The following is a 16,106-nucleotide window of genomic DNA, read 5'->3' on the forward strand; positions in this document are numbered from 1 at the left end:
CAGCTCATTGACATTAATTACACTCATTATGTTGCACAGCCATCACCACTATTTAAAAAAAATTTTTTTTAATGTTTACTCATTTTTTTGAAAGGAGAGAGAGCACAAGTTGGGGAGGGGCTGAGGAAGAGGGAGACACTGAATCTGAAGCAAGCCTCCAGGCTCTGAGCAGAGCCTGGCACAGGGCTCGAATGCACAAACCCAGAGATCATGACCTGAGCTGAGGTCTGGTGCTTAACTAACTGAGCCACCCAGGTGCCCCCATCACCACTATTTTTAAAATTTTTTCACCCCAAGTTCTAACTGGTTAATTATTCAATAATTCCCCATTGCCCCTTCTGCCTAGCCCCTGGTAACCTCTAATATCTCTCCCTATGAATTTGCTCATTCTGGAATCATATAATATTTGAGTTCTTAAACACTTTTTAATTTTAATTTTTTAAAAAAATATTTGTGCTTTTGCATCTGGCTTATTTCATTCAGCATAATGTTTTCAGGGTTCATTCATGTTGTACCGTGTATCAGAACTTAATTTCTTTTGGCACACCTGGGTGGCTTAGTCAGTTAAGCGTCCAACTTCAGTTCAAGTCACTCTCCTATGGTTCGTGAGTTTGAGCCCCGTGTTGGGCTCTGTGCTGACAGCTCAGAGCCTGGAGCCTGCTTTGGATTCTGTCTCCCTCTCTCTACCCCTTCTCCGCTCACATTCTGTTTCTCTCAAAAATAAATGTTAGGGGCGCCTGGATGGCTCAGTTGGTTAAGCGTCCGACTTTGGCTCAGGTCATGATCTCACGGTTCATGGGTTCGAGCCCCGTGTTGGACTCTGTGCTGGCAGTTCAGAGCCTGGAGTCTGCTTTAGATTCTGCGCCTCCTTTTCTCTCTGCCCCTCCCCAACTCATGCTCTGTTTCTCTCTGTCTCAAAAATAAACAAACATAAAAAAAAAAAAAAAAGTTAAAAAAATAAAAAAGAACTTATGGCGGAGTAATATTTCATTGTGTGTTTATATTCCGTTTTATGTTCATCTGTTGATGGACACTTGGTTTTTTTTTTTTTACCACTTTTGGCTATTGTGAATAATGCTGCAGTGAACACTGGCTTACAAATATCTGCTCGAGTTCCTGTTTCCAATTCTTTTGGGTATATTTCTAGGAGTGGACTTGCTGGATCATGTGATAATTCTGTTTCAGTTGTTGAGGAGCTAACTGCCCAATCACATTGGCAGCACTGTTTTACATTTAACCAGCGATGTGGTAAGACTTCTAGTTTCTCCCTATCTTCTCCAAATAATTTTCTTCCTCTTTCATATAATTCTTATTCCTAGGTGATGAAGTGAAGTGATATCTTATTGTGGTTTTGATTTGCATTTCCTTAGTGACTAATGATGTTGAGCATTTTTTTCATGTGCTCATTGGCTATTTAGTATATCTTCTTTGGAGCAATGTCTGTTCAAGTTTTTGCCCATTTTTATTTTTTTTAAAGTTTATTTATTTACTGAAAAAATTTTTAATGTTTATTTATTTTTGAGAGAGAGACAGAGTGTAAGTTGGGGAGGGGCAGAGAGGGAGGGAGGGAGAGAGAGAGAATCCCAAGCAGGCTCCTCACTGTCAGCGTGGAGCCTGATATAGAGCTTGAACTCATGAACTGTGAGGTCATGATCTGAGCTGAAATCAAGAGGTAACTGACTGAGCCACCCAGGTGCCCCTATTTGTTTTTGTTTTTAGTGGAAAACACTTTATCACAAAGTGATTGCATACTCAGGAAATATCTGGCCTCACTGTGCTAAATCAATGCATTCGGCTTGTCCTCTGCAGCCTAGTATCTATTTCCACCTTCAGCCATCTTTAAATGGGACGATAAAGGACAAGAGAGTAAAGAGCTGGATATGTTAATAGTCTTAACAGCATGGTGGTTGTATTCTATCAACTTAGTTGGATCCGTTCAGGTAACTTTTTTGTTTCCCTGTACAAGTCACAGTGCTTAATGAAGACTGCTGTGAAAAGCACTATTTTCCATTTGCACACAGCTTCCATATTCCCTGATCCCTCTGCACGGTTTTTAACAGTCACCCTTTATATTCAAAGTCTGCTTTGTATTGTCTTTCTCTCAAAGAGTTTTAAATTTCCTCCAAAAGTCCTAGGTGATCAGAAGCTACAGTATTTTGTAGCCACATCTACCCCTATGACTGGAAAAGGGAGAAATTGATTTTGTAACAGATACACTGAGAAATCAAATCCAGGATTCACTTTGTTCTTAAAACAGAGAATGAAACCACTGACTACCAAATGTGCTTTGATAGCGACTTTCAGTTTCCAAACTTCTGTTTCACTTTCCCAGATTAATTCAGTATTAAGTTTCAGGAAATAAAATAATTATGTAGTTAAACAGAGATACTTATACAAACAAGAACTGTGTTTACAATGTACCAATCTATTAAAATCAACAATAGACATAGATATTTAGAACTAAACCCCCAGCCAAGTAGACTAGCACTCACCATTTGTCTAAGCCCCATCCAATGACCGTAAACATCCTGTTGGAATCTGCTCCAAAAACAAAAGCTTTACCAACCAAATGTCAAAGTAAACAGGTAGTAAAGACCTATTTGATACTAGTAACCAGTGGTATCATTTTCACTCTTCAGGGTTTAAATACAAGTAAATGTTGGTATTTTTTCTTTTAAGTTGGCACTATTATAACTTTTTATTTGGTAGTTTTTAAGAAGTTCCCTAGGTTGCTGGTTCTCATAGACTTAAATTTTCTAGCCATAAGCCATCTGAATTAAAGGAAATAAGTAAAGACATTCTACTATTCAGAAAAAAAAAAAACAGCCAAATTTACTATAGTTTACCTGAAATGCTATTCCCCTCTCCTCCAAACTATGAATCCATATAATAAAAGCTGTGATAGTCCTGATGTCAAGGTTATAAGATTTTTCTAACTCTGTAAATCATGTAAAGAAGAAAAGTTAAGGAAAGTGTATTTTCAGCACTAAGAATGTTTTAATTAGGAACAGAGTTAGGTCTCTCTTGAAAGGGAGAGTTGTAAAAGCTGGTCACATATCTTAAGTTCGCTGAAGAAGTTACTACTTCTGGCCCACTCAACAGTGGAGAAGAGGGTTTGATCAGCTATTTTGCACATAAACCCAAACGTGCTCAGCTTTTTGTGCTTGCTTTAGTTAGCTTGCTCTTGCTGCAAATAGGCCATGACTTTGGCCTGGACTTGAGGCTCATCTGGTTCACACTTCACGAGTTGCAGTATCAGATGTGGGATGCTTGCTGGGGAGCTTGTCTGGTAACTGTCCATGGAGGAATATAACCCGTTATTGACTCCCGTGAGCTGGTGTCAGGGTCTGGGTACTCAGACTTGATGGCCTGGCTAGGGGACTGAAGTATGTTTGGTAACCTTGCGGGCTGCAATGAGGTAGCGTTGTCATGCTAATGGAGGATGTTACAAAGGGACTTCTGTCATAGTCTGTAGGAGGCAAGGCCTTTGGAGGCCTTTGGAGGTAAAATGCACGTTCTGGATTGCAGAAGAGATTCTGAGCTCAGAGGGCATTGCTTGGATCACGGGAGACATGGCTTCTAGCTTAAGTCCACTGGCTCCGATGAAGGCTTTTTTCTGTTTTAGAGACCCATCTGTCTTGTACATTGGCCCAGATTTATTCCTTCCCTTGTGCATTTGGTTGGCCCTTTACTGCTTCTAGCTTCATTCCAACACAGAGACGTTTTTTAAATTGACAGTAAGAACAACGCTTTCTCTTTCTCTGTTTTATCAATTTGGCAGTTCTGGTGTTCTATACATGTGTACCTTTTATTATTTTGGACTGTGCTTGAAAAACCCTTTGCAGCTTTCACAGGTGAGGAGTCCATAACGGTTCCCAAACACTTTATTGCCACACACTGGACAGAGCTCTTCTTGATCTTCATCATAGGAGTAATTCAGCATTTTAAACTGAGACACTTGCATGTTTTCCGGCATCTGCCCCTGTTCCCCATGCGACTGAGCCAGTCTCAGGGCTTCAGTCCCCACTTCGGGCAGCATGATAAGGTGGCTCTGGGTGGAGATAGGGAGTCCTTGTCTGTCCAGAAGCCCAGCACCTCCCTCTCCTGCCTCATTTACACCTCTCGTGTGTCCAAGAGCAGTCCTTCCAGCCCCAAGGGTGAGGGTGCTGGGAAGAAAGGGGAAAGATGAGGAGAAAAGGGGAGGTGAGTAGGACAGAGGAAGGCTGGGATGAGGGGTGATGACAGTCCCTTTGCCCATTTTTAAATTGAGTTGTTTATCTTTTTGTTATTGCATTGTATGAAATCTTCATAGTATATTCTCTTTATTAAACACTTACCAGAAATATGATTTGCAGATATTTTCTCCCATTCTGTGGATTGTCTTTACATTTTTGGATAATGTTCTTTTATTCATAAAAGTTTTAAATTTTGATAAAGTTCAGTATATCTATTTTTTCTTTTGTTGCTTGTGCTCTTGTTGTCATGTTTAAGAATTTGTTCCCAAGTTCAAAGTCATGAAGATTCACTTCTATGTTTTCTTCTAAGAGTTTTTTATAGTCTTAGTAGCTCTTATATTTGAATCAATATATTTTGAGTTAATTTTTGTATATGGTGTGAGATAGAGGTCCAAGTTCATTGTTTTTGCAGGTGGAAATCCAACTGTCTCAATATCATCTGTTGAAGAACTTCTTTTTTCACTGAATGGACTTGGCATCCTTGTCAAAAATCAGTTGGCCATAAATGTAAGAATTAATTTCTGGAAGCTCAATTCTGTTCCACTGATCTATATGTTTATTCTTATGCCAGTACAACACTGTTTTGGTCACTGTAGTTTTGTAGTATGTTTTGAAACTGGAAAGTGTGAGTCTCCAACTTTATTCTTTTTGAAGACTGTTATGGCTATTCAAGGCCCTTGGAATTCCATAAGAATTTGAGGATTGGCTTTTTCATTTCTGGAAAAAAGGCTGTAGGAGTCTTGATAGATATTACATTGAAGCTGTAGTTAGCTTTGGGTAGCATTGGCACCTTATCAATCAATGTTAAGCATTTCTGTCCATGAACATGGATGTCTTTCCATTAATTGGTATCTTTAAAATCTTTTTCAGCAGTGTTTTGGAAGTATTCAAGTTTTTCACCTTCTTGGATAAATTTACTATTAGGTATTTTATTTTATTCTTTTAGATGCTATTATAAATGAAATTACTTTCATAATTTTTTTTCAGATTGTTCATTGCTAGTGTGTAAAACACAGCCGACTTTTTGTGTATTGATCTTGTATCCTACAACTTTGCTGACTTTTCTTATTAGATCTAGTGGATTTCTTGTAGATTCTTTGGGATTTTTGTATGTAGGATCATGTCATCTGTGAATAGAGATAGTTTTAATTTTTCATTTCCAATTTGAATGTTTATCATTATTATTTCTTTATGTGTAATTTCTCTGGCCAGAATTTCCCAAACAGTGTTGAATAGTAGTGGTGAAAGTGAATATCCCTGCCTTGTCCTTTTTTTTTTTTTAAATTTTTTAAAGTTTATTTATTTTGAGAGAGATTGAGTGGGGGAGGGGCAGAGAGAGAGGGAAAGAGAGAATTCCAGGTAAGCTCCACACTGTCAATCTTTTCACCACTGAATATATTAGCTATGAATTTTTTTAAGTGTATTTATTTATTTCGGGGGGTGGAGCAGAGGGAGAGGGAGAGAAAGAATACCAAGCAGGCTCAAACTCACGAACCCTGAGATCATGCCCTTAGCCAAAACCAAGAGTTGGACACTTAACTGACTGAGCCACCCAGGTGCCCTGCTTTGGATTTTTGATAAATGCCTTTTAACATATTGAGGAAGTTCCTTTCATTATTAGTTTTTTGAGTCTTTTTCTATCATGAAAGAGTGGTGGATTTTTCAGATGTTACGTGTGTGTGTGTGTGTGTGTGTGTGTGTCAACTGAGATGATTATGTGGTATTTTTCTTTCATTCTATTGAAGTGATACATTTGCACTGATTCATTTTCTTATGTTGAACCACCCTTGCATTCCTGTGATAAATCTCACTTGGTTATGGTGTATTATTCTTTAAATTGAATTATCTTTTAACAGAATCACTTTGGCCACTGTTTTGGGAATAGATTGTAGAGACAAGGAGATAAGAGGTAATGTGGCTTGAACCAGGATTTTAGCTATGAAGGTGGTGAGAGAAGGTGGATTTCAGCTTTATTTTGAAGGTAAAATTTTTGCTGCTAGATTGGATGTGAAGTGTGAAAGGAGAAGAGTCAAGGATAACTAAGGTTTTTGGCCTGAGCAATCAGAAGAAGGATGGAGGTGCATTTACTGAGAACTGTAATTTACAGAAGGAGTAGTTTGGGGAGACTTTTATACATACCCACTGTGATTTGCCCATTAGACACTCAAGTGTTTAGTAAATAATTGGACATACAAGATTGAAGTTCATAGGAGTGGTCTAGGTGGTTTATATAAGTTTGGAAGTTGTTAGTGTGCTATAGATAATTTTAAAGCCATCAGACTGTTATCTTCAAGGGAGTGAATGTAGAGAAGAGAATGAAAAGGTCTGTGACCTGAATCTAGAATGCTATGAGGTTTAGAGATTGGGGCGTTAAGGAAGGACTAGCAAAGGTACTGAGAAGGATTCTTACTGATACAGGTGGAGAATAATTGTCACAGATGCTTAATAAAGTGTTTGAAGAAGGATGATGTGGGGGGTGCCTGGGAGGCTCAGTAGGTTAAGTGTCCAACTGTTGATTTCTGCTCAGGTCATTATCTCATGGTTTATGAGCTCGAGCCCCGCATTGGGCTCTGTGCTAATGCTGTGGAGCCTGCTTGGATTTCTCTCTTTCTCCCTCTCTCTCTCTGCCCTTACCCTGCTTGTACTCCATCTCACTCTCAAAATACACAAGCAAGCAAGCAAACAAACTTCTCAAAAAAAAAAAAAAAAAAAAAAGAAGGTGGATATGACTAATTGTGTTATATGTGGCTGGTGTATTGAGCCAGATGAGGACTGAGAATTGACTGTAGGATTTGGCAACATGAAAGTCTTTGGTAAACTTAATATGAGCCCTTTTGGTGGGGTGGAGTGATACAGTGAGTTTAAGAGACAATGGAAGGAATAGAAATTGAGACACTAGTGTAGATGACTCTTTTGAGTAGTTTTTCTATAAAGGGGAGAAAAAGAATGGAGCAGTTAGCCCAGAGTCAAGTTTGTGTTTTTAAGATGGAAGAAATTGCAGTTATGTGTATATACTGATAGGACTTTGGGACTTTTCTGGTAGACTAGTAGAGAGAGCAAAATTGGTAATTTGAGAGAGAGGTGAAAAGTGCCCGTGAGTAGATGAGAGAGTATGGAATCTAGTACACATATGGAGGGGCTGGATTTAGGCACACAGATAGCTCACAGGAGATATATAAATGTATATGTATCTATCTATACATATATATATATTCTGTTTCTATATACATATATATGTATGTATGTGCATATATGTGTGTCTATCCTGGTACCTATGTCAATATTGATGTCAATGTGTATATGTAGATTTCTCTGCCTCCTTAGTAGCATGGGCAAGTTCCCAATTCCTTATCGTGAGAGATGTATACTATAATATATATACATATATATATGATTGCATACATTATATGTTATTATAGATTTTATTATATGCATATATATACAGATACTATATATATACACCACCTATATACATGTATGCATCTACATCTATATGTAATCTGCAGTTGGCAAGCTGGAGACATAGGAGAGCTGAAGGTACAGTTCTAGTCCAAGTCTGAAGGTCTGAGAACCAGGAGAGCTGATGGTATATGTTTCATTCCAAGTCTGAGTTTAAAGGCAGGAGAAGACTAATGACCTAGCTTGACTGCAGTCAAGCAGAGAGAGTGAATTTTTTCATACTCAACCTTTTTGTTCCATTTAGGCCTTCAGCAGATTTGAAGCTCACCCACATCAGGGAGAGCAATCTGTTGTATTCCATCTACTGATTGAAATGTTGGGGCGCCTGGGTGGCTCAATCAGTTAGCATCAGACTTCAGCTCAGGTCATGATCTCACGGTCAGTGGGCTCGAGCCTCATGTGGGGCTCTGTGCTGACGGCTCAGAGCCTGGAGCCTGCTTTGTATTGTGTGTGTCTCTCTCTCTCTCTCTGCCCCTCCCCCACTGGTGCTTTGTCTCTGTCTCTCAAAAATGAATAAACATTAAAAAAAAAAAAAAGCAAATGTTAACTTCATCTAGAAACACCCTGACAGACATGCCTAGAATAATTTTAACTAAATATCTTGGCTCAGTGTGGCCCATTCAAGTTGACACAATAAAACTAGCCATCATGGTAGAGTATATGGGCATAGATACAATTATGTGAATACATTTCAGGGTAAGGCCATATGGAAGTTCTTTTTTAATTGCTTTTAATTTCAGTGAAATCTGAAGTAAGGTGGTCAGCTGAAAGTGAGGATGGGGGAGGAGATATGATAGGTTTAAGCAGAGAGGAAATGATATGAAATAGTTATTTAAAAAATTTTTTTTGAATATTTATTTATTTTTGAGAGAGAGAGAAAGAGAGACAGCGTGAGGTGAGAAGGGGCAGAGAGAGACGGAGGCAGAATCTGAAGCAGGCTCCAGGCTCCAAGCTGTCAGCACAGAGCCTGACACAGGGCTTGAACCCTTGAACCATGAGATCATGACCTGAGCCAATGTTAGACACTCAACCAGCTGAGCCACCCAGGTGCCCCTGAAATAGTTATCTTACAAGGAGAGGATAGGAAATAGATAGTGAAAAGTTGTAGAATTGCTAGGAAGACATTTGGTGGTCATAAATTTAAGGTGAGACCAGTCAGCATGGTTGGGTTTTTCACCTGCTGCATTCAGTTAGCTGCATAGGTACAGGCATAGAGTAGGCAGAGAATTTGTTTTCTTCAGGCAGGGTGAGAGTTTTAACAGGAGAGAATAATGAAGCCAAAGATGCACAATGAAATTAAGGGAGTATGAAAGTAAGTGGTTATAATTTTGCAATTTAAACTGCTCAAGGAGGAAGTAAGGACTACCTGGTGGTGAGGAGAGTGGAAAAGTAGGACCATTGGATTATAGGTCCTACTTGGATCAAAGGATTTTTTGAATTGAATTTCTAAAGGGAATGAACTTGGAAAATAGGAGATGTTGATTAGAGAATGAGATGCTTAGAATTGAGATTATGGAAGGATTTAGTCATTGGTAATGACATGGCATCCCTATGGGAACAAATGAACAGAGCAGGGTGTAGACAAGACAATTGGAGACCTACTCAGAAAACTGAGAGGCACTGTCTTTGGAAATTTTGCATCAAACGTTGTAAGCCCTTGGACAAGTAGAGAGGAAAAGAGGTAGGATGTAGATATAAATGATTATAATACTGATGGTGATGGGTGATGGTCCATTAACATGCAACTCAAATATCACCAACTTGTTCTATACCCAACACTGAAAAGTTAGATATTGAGTTACATATGGATATATTGCAACTCATAGTCAACCCACAACGCCTTCATGGACTTCTGTTCTTTGACCAAAGTGTTCTTATAAGAGTGGCAGGTGATGGATGGCATCTTTTCTTAGTTGTTAATTTGAAGTCTTTCACCAAAGGCTTCTGTAGGAATTTTTCCTGGCTTTCTGTGTAGTCTTCTTTGCCTTGTCTTCTCTCTCAGGGTTGTGAATAATTTATTGGTGGAAAGCAGGCAGAGAGGTAGGAGTATTCCATGACTTAGCAATTTCATGTCTAGGAATCCATCCTATAGAAGTAATAATATGAATGCCTAAAGATACACATAAGGGTGTTCACTGACCATTATTTTGTGATAAAACTTGTAAGTAAACTGTCATCAATAGGGAATAGTTAAACAAATTATGATAAAGAAAATGGAATTCTGTATAGTCTTTAAAAAATCAGTTCAAGAAGTAGTATTAGATTTTATTTATTCCATCCCATCAACAGGGATGTTATCATTGCAACTAATGAAAAACCCAAGTCAAACTAGCTGGAGCAAAAGCATCCCATCTTATACATTGTAAAGAGAATCCTGAGGACCATTTTGCATTTGACAGTTATGGACAAAGGATGGAGACCAGAGAACTGAGACCTAGGCTTTAGTTCCTGCCCCTGAATTGGTTATATGGTAGGGGGAATAGAATTTCCCCACCGATCTTAAAACAATTGGGTTTCATTCCTGGTACTGGTGATGAGGTTATTCTCATTGAAAAAACTTTGCTGTTAACGTTGGAGGGGGGGGAGGGGAGGGCGAAATGGGTTTGTTACTTCCTTCTTTCTAGTGTTAAGGTAATCAGCCTGTTTTTGCTCCTCTCATTCATGATTCTATTAAAACCATGAGAATTTGTTTATCCTCAGCATCCCAAGTTGGAAAAATAGAAGTCACTATTGATTTCATTATTTACAGAGGCTCTTATTACTCTCAGATTGAAAGAAGGAGGTAGATAAGAGGGAGGGTGGGAGAGAGAAATATGGTTGCTGAGAAACAAATTATAGAATCTTAAAAATCTCCCTTCACATACCTGACCTCAATTCCATTTTTTTCCCTATAGGGATCCCTATTAACTGATACATATCCTTCTGGATTGTTCTTTGCATTTACATTTTGTATTTTAAATTTTAAATAGAATTTCATTTTTATTTTTATAAGTTTTTTTAATGTTTGTTTATTTTTGAGAGGGGAGGTGGGGAAGGGGTAGAGAGAGTGAGGGAGACACAGAATCCAAAGCAGGTTCCAGTCTCTGAGCTGTCAGCACAGAACCTGATGCAGGGCTCAAACTCATGAACTGTGAGATCATGTCCTGAGCCAAAGTCTGACACCTAACCGACTGAGCCACCCAGGCACCCCTCATTTTGTATTTTAAAATTTAAATGGTAACTACTACTTATACTTAGTTTTTCCTGTTTGACTTTACGTATGTTAATAGAATTTGTCAGTAGTTCTATTGTATTTTTTTATGAACTTCTTATTCTGTATTATGGATGTGTCATTGTTTATTTACTTTTTAAAATTTAGATTCAAGTTAGTATACGTTAACATATAACGTATTGGTTTCAGGAGTAGAATCCAGTGATTCATCACTTACATTTAACACCCAGTGCTCATCTCAACAAAGTTCCCTCCTTAATGCCCATCACCCATTTAGCCCATCCCCCCAACCAACCACCCCTCCAGCAACCCTTAGTTTGTTCTCTGTATTTAAGAATCTCTTATGGTTTATTGCTTCTCGGCCTTTTGGCTGAGATCAAGTGAAGAATCTCATGGTTTGCCTCCCTCTATGTTTTTATCTTATTTTCCCTTCCCTTCCCCTGTGTTCATCTGTTGTGTTTCTTTAATTCCACATATGGGTGAAATCATATATTTGTCTTTCTCTGATTGACTTATTTCGTTTAGCATAATACATTCTAGTTCCATCCACATTGTTGCAAGTGGCAAGATTTCATTCTTTTTGATTGCTGAGTAATATTCCATTTGTGTGTGTGTGTGTGTGTGTGTGTGTGTGTGTGTGTGTGTGTGTACACCACATCTTCTTTATCCATTCATCAGTCAGTGGACATTTGGGCTCTTTCCATAATTTCGCTATTGTTGATAGTGCTGCTATAAACATTGGGGTGCATATGCCCCTTCGAATTAGCATTTCTATATCCTTTGGATAAATTCCTAGTAGTGCAATTGCTGGGGCATAGGGTAGGTCTATTTTTTGTTGTTGTTGTTGTTAATTATTTTTTTTTCAATATATGAAATTTATTGTCAGATTGGTTTCCATACAACACCCAGTGCTCATCCCAAAAGGTGCCCTCCTCAATACCCTCACCCACCCTCCCCGCCCTCCCACCCCCCATCAACCCTCAGTTTGTTCTCAGTTTTTTTTTTTTTAATTTTTTTTGTAACGTTTATTTATTTTTGAGACAGAGAGAGACAGAGCATGAACAGGGGAGGGGCAGAGAGAGAGGGAGACACAGAATCTGAAACGGGCTCCAGGCTCTGAGCTGTCAGCACAGAGCCCGACGCGGGGCTCAAACTCACGGGCTGTGAGATCATGACCTGAGCCGAAGTCGGCCGCTTAACCGACTGAGCCACCCAGGCGCCCCTGTTCTCAGTTTTTAAGAGTCTCTTATTCTTTGGCTCTCTCCCACTGTAACCTCTTTTTTTTTTTTTTCCTTCCCCTCCCCCATGGGTTTCTGTTAAATTTCTCAGGATCCACATAAGAGTGAAAACATATGGTATCTGTCTTTCTCTGTATGGCTTATTTCACTTAGCATCACACTCTCCAGTTCCATCCATGTTGCTACAAAGGGCCGTGTTTCATTCTTTCTCATTGCCACGTAGTACTCCATTGTGTATATAAACCACAATTTCTTTATCCATTCATCAGTTGATGGACATTTAGGCTCTTTCCATAATTTGGCTATTGTTGAGAGTGCTGCTATAAACATTGGGGTACAAGTGCCCCTATGCATCAGTACTCCTGTATCCCTTGGGTAAATTCCTAGCAGTGCTACTGGTGGGTCATAGGGTAGGTCTATTTTTAATTTTTGGAGGAACCTCCACATTTTTTTCCACAGTGGCTGCACCAGTTTGCATTCCTACCAGCAGTGCATTTTCCGCATCCTTGGCAACATCTGTTGTTTCCTGAGTTGTTAATTTTAGCCAATCTGATGGGTGTGAGGTGGTACCTCAGTGTGGTTTTGATTTGTATTTGCCTGATGATGAGTGATGTTGATGATGTTTCATCATTTTGCCTGATGAAAAGTGATGTGAAAACACATGATCTTTTCATGTGTCTGTTAGCCATCTGGATGTCTCCTTTGGAAAAGTGTCTAGTCATGTCCTCTGCCCATTTCTTCACTGGATTTTTTTGTTTTTGGGTGTGGAGTTTGAGTTCTTTTTTGGATATGTCATTTATTTAAGTGTTAATTTACCCTACTAATTACTTCTAGTATTTTTGTTATTACAGACTGATATAATGTATACATCTTTGTGCATATATGCATGTATTTCCATAGGATAGATATCATTGCAGGCTTAAAGGGTTTGCAGTTTAAATTTTTTTTTTTTCCAACGTTTATTTATTTTTGGGACAGAGAGAGACAGAGCATGAACGGGGGAGGGGCAGAGAGAGAGGGAGACACAGAATCGAAAACAGGCTCCGGGCTCTGAGCCATCAGCCCAGAGCCCGACGCGGGGCTCGAACTCACGGACCGCGAGATCGTGACCTGGCTGAAGTCGGACGCTTAACCGACTGTGCCACCCAGGCGCCCCAAAGGGTATGCAGTTTAAAATGTTGATAATGTCTACAAAATGTCTTTGAAAATGATAAGGCTGGTTCCTGTTCTCTTGCAAATATATTGTATATGATTAACCTTTAAAATTTTTGCTGACAGTGGTATATCAGAATTACAGACAGTTTTGTTGGCCTCATTCATTGAGTACTTTGTTCTTTCTTGAAGATGAGAAATCTCCTTTGTGGTATGTCAGATTTCTATATTTGCATGGATCTGTTTCAGAACTGGTATATTTTATTCTGTTGATTTGTATCTTTTTTTATACCAATTCCACATAATTTGAATTACTGTTGTTTTGTACCATTTCATATTCAGATTGAGCTTCCCCTTATTGGTCTTATTTTTCAAAAAAATATTTACTACTTTTGAGCATTTTCTTTTCCTAGAGAACTTTAATATAAACTTGTGTGATTTGATGAAAACTCCTGCTGACATTTTTTCTCGGTATTACTTCTTGAGTGTACTGATTTGATTAATGTGGTTACAATTTTGAGACTAACCATCCAGAAACTAAGTGTGTCAAATAGCCCTTTTTGGACGTCCTAGTAAACTTTTCTAGTTGTCTTTAAAATGGGTCTCTATGTTTTATGTTAGGTTTATTTCTTGGTAGGTTGTCGTTTTGCTTTTATTGATTTCAGATATAAATTATATTTTCAAATTGATTCTTGCTCATATATAGAGAAGTACTTACTTTGGGTAGGCTTATCATGAATCTGGTCATTCAGAATATTTGTTCCTTTTAATCAAATAAGATACCCTCATGATACTATGGAAAAATTACTTATTTTAGGAGACTTTAGCTTTTTGATAAGAGTTAAGCTTGTCTCTTGTAAAAGCTGGTTAGTAGTAGCAGTCAACCTCTTTTAAAGTTGATCTTTTTTTTTGATAAAATGCTTAAAAATGGGAGAATTAAGAAAGAGGATGGTTGTTGAATAATTTCTTCATGGGAAAATAAGTAATTAGTATAATTTCACATTTTCCCAAAAATATGTGAAACCAGTGACCTTCTCTCCTAAGCCTGCTTTAAATTTTTGTTACTTTCTGACTTCCATTTTCTTATCTCTACATTTTTATGATCTTTTCTTCCATCTTTAGTCTGATATGCTAGGGGAGGGCAGAGATTCACCCCCTTTCTAGGCTCGTTGAAGCCCAGAGGATAGAGGGATGGGAGATATTCGTAGTCTGTGGTAGCATTGATAGACGCCATTGGAAAAAATACCAAAGCTTTGTTTCTTCTAGAAATTTTGACATGCAGCATGAGGCATTGCCTACTGGCACCTGATCTGCTTTTGCTGTTCATTCATAAAATGAAGGCACTGAAGTACAATAGAAAGACAATTGGACTAGACAATAACTTTTGCCTTCTAGGAGGTGTATAATCACAAAATTGCTGATTTTTCCTTTTATTCATTTAAAAGTTTTTTTAAGTTTATTTATTTATTTTGAGAGGGACAGAGACAGCATGAGTGGGGAGAGGGACAGAGAGAGAGAGGGAGAGAGAGAATCCCAAGCAGGCTTTGTGCTGCCTGTGCAGAGCCAGAAGTGGGGCTCAAACTCATGAAACCACGAGATCATAACCTGAGCCGAAACCAAGAATCGGATGCTTAACTGACTGAGCCACCCAGGTGCCCCTCTTTTATTCATTTTATATAAATTCATCCTGTTTTAAGAGGTTCTTATGAAAGATTTGCATTGGATAAACTTATGGTTGCTTTCAGAATTATGTATTAGTTTCCCAACGTCTTTTTTACCCAGTCTACATTTTTATTTTTCACCCTTCCTCCCACACTTACTGGTCTTGTGGTAAAATTTATGCATTTTTCTTTCTTTCTTTTTTTTTTTTTTTAAAGTCTTTAATGTTTATTTAGAGAGAGAGAGAACGACCAGTGGGGCAAGAAAGAGGGAGGTGGGGCGAGAGAGAGGGAGACAGAGGATCCGATGTGGGCCCCTCGCTGAGAGTGGAGAGCCCGATGTGGAGCTCAAACCCACGAACCGCGAGATCATGACCTGAGCCAAAGTTGGACGCTTAACCCACAGCCACCCAGGTGCCCCAATGCATTTTTCTTTCTGCTGTGTGGCATTGCTGAATTTCAACACAGTGGATTGCAGAGCTTTGCATCCTGAAGTTAAATATTACTCCCACTTAGTTGCTATAAGTTTCTGTTAAATTGCTATTTACTGTTATTTTGATTCTTATTGTTATTTTAAAAGTTTTCGAAACTCTACATATGAAGTTATGAAACTTTTGTTGTATACTTTGGCTATTTTATCTTTATAATTCATTTTTATTTAAGATAAGGAATTAAAGAAAAGGATTAACCACACAATTTTATTTTCAGTTATATTTGTGTGTTACTAGAATGTAGGCACAGGAAACTTCTTTCAACAGGCTAAAAAAATAAGGAAATATATTATTAAAATGTAACGTGAAGGCTAAGGCAGGGCTGATTAGTTAATCTGCCTTTGTCCATTGACTGTGACCCCACTCTCGTCTTTGCTTTTTTCTGTGTTTTGGATTTCTATTTAAGATGGCTTTCTCCTCCAGCTGACTTCCATTGTAGTAGCAGAATGGCTGTAGATGGCCCAGACTTCACATTCTCAAATAGAGGGCATCTCTTCAAATCACTTTCTTACCAGTGCAAGACAGTATTATCTTCAGGAACCTTCTTCTTGTGTCTCATTGGCCTAAATTAGGTTGTATATTTTATTCTTAAGCCAAATTTGGGGGAATGCCTTGAGTTTAACACGAGTTTCTGAATCATCATTGTCCCAAAGGGCATGAGG

General features: G+C 38.5%; 1 protein-coding gene and 2 pseudogenes across 3 annotated transcripts in view; 2 read left to right on the top strand and 1 right to left on the bottom strand.

Moving 5' to 3' along the window:
* The window catches only part of WRN (WRN RecQ like helicase), a 146,141-nt gene that overhangs the window by 1,244 nt on the left and 128,791 nt on the right, over nt 1-16,106 (top strand). The window lies entirely within an intron of this gene.
* On the bottom strand, nt 3,014-4,436 carry LOC113604671 (nuclear receptor subfamily 5 group A member 2-like; annotated as a pseudogene).
* Nucleotides 11,256-11,395, top strand: LOC113604724 (uncharacterized; annotated as a pseudogene).

This window comes from Acinonyx jubatus, chromosome B1 (assembly GCF_027475565.1).
Source record: "Acinonyx jubatus isolate Ajub_Pintada_27869175 chromosome B1, VMU_Ajub_asm_v1.0, whole genome shotgun sequence".
NCBI classification, from domain to species: domain Eukaryota; kingdom Metazoa; phylum Chordata; class Mammalia; order Carnivora; family Felidae; genus Acinonyx; species Acinonyx jubatus.